General features: G+C 36.3%; 1 long non-coding RNA gene across 1 annotated transcript; it reads right to left on the reverse strand.

The window, feature by feature from the left end:
* Positions 1 to 1,279: 1,279 nt before the first annotated feature.
* Positions 1,280 to 2,194, reverse strand: LOC120248497. Its single transcript, XR_005532589.1, has 2 exons — positions 2,118 to 2,194; positions 1,280 to 1,437 (listed from the first exon to the last, which is right to left on the reverse strand). It is a non-coding gene; the product is annotated as an uncharacterized LOC120248497 (long non-coding RNA).
* Positions 2,195 to 5,558: the final 3,364 nt, after the last annotated feature.

A 5,558-nucleotide genomic window follows, 5' to 3' on the forward strand; every position in this document is an offset into this window, starting at 1 on the left:
CTGACATTGAATATAAACTGATGACAGATGGTGAGAGCCAGGTTTCTCACTGTTGGAGCAGAAGCTTACATATGAGGAAGGGAAGGACGCTTGAATTATCTATGTGGTAATAGAGTTAGAGACATCAGTAAGGAGTCATGCTTAACATACACATATATACATGTAAATAATATATAAATTATATATGTTATATGTATAAGCATATGTAAACTCATATATACAAGCATATATGTAAATAATTATAAATATTATATTATATATATAATGTATATACAGCTTAGTACACACACATATACATCCAACCTTTGTTAGTTAAATGAGACTATAAGAAAAAACATCCTAGTAACAACAAGGACACCTAGCACCCAGATTTTGTTTGTTTGTTAAGTGCATTTATTTATTTTGAGAAGGGGAAAAGGGGCAGAAAGAAAGAAAAGGAGAGAATCTGAAGCTACCTCCACACTATCAGTGCAGAGTCCAATGCAGGACTTGATCTCAGGAACCATGAGATCACGACCTGAGCTGAGATCAAGATCCGTCAATAACTGACTGAGACACCCAGGCACCCCTTGGGTTTTAATATTACTCTCCAATTTAAGGGATCAGGGCTCTTCAGAGAAATATTTATTCTGGGACTGGGGCACAAGTTAAACCTGGAGCATTAGGTAGTTCCATAAAGTAATAAACTAGTAAAACATACACACACACAGGCACGTGCACACACAAACACAATGATAGGAGCATATCAAAGGAACATGGGAGCCTACTTAAACCTCCCAATAGTTAAAAGTAGGCCAATTTGAGCAAAAAATAAAATAGGATTTGATTAAAACCCAGAGTATAAAATAAATATCCATGAGTCCCTGTTGATGTACTAGATGAATAAAATAAATAGACAAGATTCCAATAGTAATAAATATATAGGGGAGAATTGTGTAGGAAAGAATTCCAAATAACTTAAGTAAATATTCTGCCATTAAGAGGTACAATGTAACGCCCCAAGTACAATGTAACCCCCTGTACAATGTAACACTTCCTGAGTAGAGACTGCACATAGTAATTTTCTTCCAAGGAATATGGAATATGGGAAAGGAAGGAAAAAAGAAAGTAACTTCACAGAAGACAAGACTGACAATCGTGACCTTAAGCCAGAGGATCAGAGTGAACATCAAGAGTAATATCCTATTAATACTGTAGACTCTTGACATGTTTTGATGAGAAGGCATTTTACCTCTCTGTGTGGCTGTCTTCCCAAAAGCACATCATCCCAGTCTAATCATGAGGAAAAAAGGAGAAAAACTTTCATTTGAATGACATCCTACAAAATATTTGATCGATAATCTTCTAAAGAGTCAAGGTCATCTAATCAAGAAACATGAGAAATAGTCACAACCAAGAGTTGCCTAAGAACACGTGACAGGTGTCCTGAATGCGATCCTGGAACAGAAAAAGGACATTAGGGAAAACTACGGAAATCCAAATAAAGAATGAACTTTAATTAATTAACATTTCAATATCTAATAATTAATTGTGACAAATATGCAGTGCTCACAGATGTAAACAATAGGGAAAACTGAGTGTGGGTATAAAAGAATTATATCCTATTTCACTGTACTATCTTCACAATAATTCTGTATATCTAAAACTGGTCTAACCAGTTGATTTAAAATGAATAAAATAGAAACTAAACATAAAATAGAGATCACATTAAAAATATAGATTCAAGAAACAACACATAATCAAAAAATATGTAGCTAGAATGAACCATAAAAGAGTGAAATCACAAATATATCAAGAATGTAAAAGAGGGCAGTGACACTGATATTTAGAAACAATAATAAGAGAATCCTATGAATAATTTCATGTCACTACATTTAAAACTCTATGAATCACTTCATGTAGGTACTATAGGTAAAATGAGAAAAAGTACAAAAACAAGCAAAACAATGTCATTTAGAATGCAGATACCTATTGAAGATGTATTCATATTGCTTAGCAACGAAGACATACGGATTGGAGCAATAAACATGTCCAGCAGGGACATTATTATCACAAAAGTTAGGATAATATAACCTTGAGAAGCAAACGAATTGCATCATGAGGAAGAAGCATCATACCTTACATGAGGAGATGTCAATGATCTGTTTCTTGACATGGGTAATGATGTTGATGGTGTTTTCTTCATATTATTATACTGTACATACATGTTTTTTTGCAGATTAATATATATAAAAGAAATATCTGAGCAGGAAAAAAAAAGGAAATATTATTCTACCTATACAGTGTAATATGGATGTCGGTGATGCATCCTGGAAGTGCACACATAATTAGGGAGGGTTTATCTGATCCAGAGAGACTATCACCTTGTGAGCCGGGGCCCGGCTTATGCTTAACCAGCATAGGCCATGCATGCGCACCTCCCCCAGTCGGGGAGGGAGGAGAGAGTGACATTATCTTGGAATTGGATGTGCTTCACCACCTTAAAAGTGGGCAACACGTGGGGGCGCCTGGGTGGCTCAGTCGGTTAAGCGCCGACTTCGGCACAGGTCATGATCTCACGGTTCGTGGGTTCAAGCCCTGCGTGGTCTCTGTACTGACAGCTCAGAGCCTGGAGCCTGCTCCACATTCTGTATCTCCCTCTCTCTCTGACCCTTCCCTGCTCATGTTGTTTCTCTCTCTCTCTCAAAAATAAATAAAACACTAAAAAAAAAAAAAAAAAAAGTGGACAACACAAAGACCCAATCCAGGAGACAGATATTAATCAGTTCAGTGAGAACATATAGCTAAAGTTGTATTTGAAAAACATGATAAGCATTATATCATGTTGTGTAAGGGCAAAATAAAAAAAAAATTGCCTTACCCCAACCCTGATTCTCTGAGTACTTTTATTTACCCATTTTGCCACCCACCACATGATATTTTGCTGAGATAACATTATACTTTAACTTCAATACCATGTGTTCCTTTGTATTATATTCCATCCAAGTGTCCGCATAGAACATTTTATAAAACCCTTAAGTCACTTATCATGATCCATTTATATTTATTGCTCATCAGTATTTCCTCTTGGCTTCCTCTGTGCCATCTTTAAGTATGTTCTGACTTATGTATTATAATTTTTACTTGAATATTTTCTTCTATAAATAATAAAGTTCCTGTTAACACAAATGCACACATAAAAAGTGGGTTTAGGAGGAAAAAATTCATGAAGTATAAATGATTACTCCCATGCTTCTGATTTGGACATCAGCATGAATATAGAGAATGCAAGGGGGAAAATCATGTTCAGAAAAAACGGTGGAATTAGTTTGGGACATTAATTCAGTGATTCTCAACTAAGGGTGATTTTTTTCCCCTCGGGAGACATGTGACAATGTCTGAAAACATTTTTGGTTGTAACAACTGAGAGGTATTCTACTGCCATCTGGTATGTAGAAGACAGATATACTTCTAAACATCCTACAAGGTGTAGGACAACCTCGTATCATCAAAAAATTATTGAAATACCAACAGTGCCAAGGTTTAGAAATGCTGGCTTATTGTAAGGTAACTGGAGAAGTCCACGATGAGATCTGATCCCCTTACCTGAAGCTCAGGGGAGATAGTTGGTAAGAAATCTTATTTGTCCAACTGTTAGAAAAGCTCCTGCAGTAACTGAGCCCTTCCCTCTTTTCATGTAATACTTTGTAAATGTTTATTGGCAATTCTGCGCCCGAGTCTAGAGTGTCAAATCATTCAATTGATGAATAGGTTTTGAAGAAATAGTCTGCTCACCAAATATATTTTCCCTTTAGGTTTGTTTAGAAATAGCAACAAATGACAGTTCTTCAAAGAGCTTTGAAAGAGACTACATAAAATTGCAAAAAATTGATAGTGCAATACAAGGCATAATTATTGAACATTTAAGTGAATGATTTTGCAACTCTGTGATTATTTTGGTCCTGGCACCAAAAAAAAAAACAAAACTCCATTCTTCTTGAGGGAAATCATTATCATTTTCACCATGTTCTATTTTCTATTCAATCAGAAATGGGGAAATACTTGTAAATGCTTTAAAGGAATATTCCTGTCAACATGCAATCACAATTTCCTTTGTACGTGATGTTCATTCATGGTAAAATAATTTTGAGTCTTCAAGAGCTAGCCAAAAAGAGAATGTTTAGATGCAACAAATTCATTTCACATAATGCTTTTGTTGGAAGTCAGGCTTTTTATGTAGATTTCTGCAGGTTCTCCCTAGTGAAAATCTACTTTATTATTCCCATCAGGTCTTCTCTGCTCAGAGGGTTTCTGCTTGTGGGTGATTGTTTTTCTCGCATGTACAACAATAAACAACTCTTTCAAGACTCTGTTGTCCTCATTACTTTTCTCATCCCACTGTGTGAAAATAGACATGTTTGTTCCCTTTCTGAAGTTCAAACACTTCTGAAAAAAATCCAGGAGAGAGATGTGCACCATCTTGACACTGCCTCAACCTGGGCCTCAAATTCTTCCAGGAAAGGGTCTTTGTTAGGTAAACAAAAACAAAAACAAAAACAAAACACAAGAAAAGATAGAAATCAGAACCATTTCTTATGAAAGTTAGTCTCAGAAAATTCCCTTGGAGAGGCTTCTGGGTGGATCAGTTGGTTAAGTGTCCAACTCTTGGTTTCGGCTCAGGTCATGATCTCCCAGTTCATGAGTTTGAACCCTGCATCAGTCTCTGTGCTGATGGTGTGGAGCCTGCTTAGGGTTCTCTCTCTCCCCCTCTCCCTCTCTCCCTCTGCCTCTCCCTTGCTCACTCCCTCCTTTCATTTTCAAAATAAATAAACTAAATTTTTTTTAAAATTCTCATGAAATAGTCTGTGATATATTCAACAGAACTCTTATTTTTATTTGATCTACTCAAGTAAATAGAGTTAAATTAAATCAATTTGTTCCTCATAAAATAATCAAGATTTGCTCAAATATTTCTGCCTAAAGATATTTCTAGCATGCATGTGTGCATGGATGCACATGCACACAAAATAACCCAAATATATAACAATAAATAAGAGAATAGAAAAGTAAAATAGAAAACTCTTCAACAGTGTGGGAAATCAAATAGCTATGATCTGGTTAAAGGGATTATAGGGAATGAATAACACTGCTTTCTGGACCTGCTGTAAACAGCTGACCAGTGACTAGTTAATACGTATTTAGGGGTTGGATCCTGCCCGTGCTCTTGAATTCCTTAGACCAAGTTATCTACGGAATATCTTATCTTGTTCTCCGCTTGCTTTCAGCATCTGCTCTTTTGCAGTTTTGGGAATACCTTGGTTTTTTTGCACACTTTCTATATGTTCTTATTGACATGTAGCCACTCACATATTGCACATGTTTTCCCTATACTGTATGTCTAATAAATACTGGAGCTTCAGAGCAGCTTAGGGAGACTTCCCTTAGCCTCCTTTTCACCTCTCTTGACTTGCATGGAGTCTTGAGTGACCCTCTCTGCTGCCCTTGGCTTTGGTGGACAATTGATCACTCACAATCGGTGACTTTGATGTGATTCCACAATTGGTGACCCTGACATGATA

Source organism: Hyaena hyaena, unplaced genomic scaffold, assembly GCF_003009895.1.
Source record: "Hyaena hyaena isolate Hyena2069 unplaced genomic scaffold, ASM300989v1 scaffold_592, whole genome shotgun sequence".
Classification (NCBI taxonomy): Eukaryota; Metazoa; Chordata; class Mammalia; order Carnivora; family Hyaenidae; genus Hyaena; species Hyaena hyaena.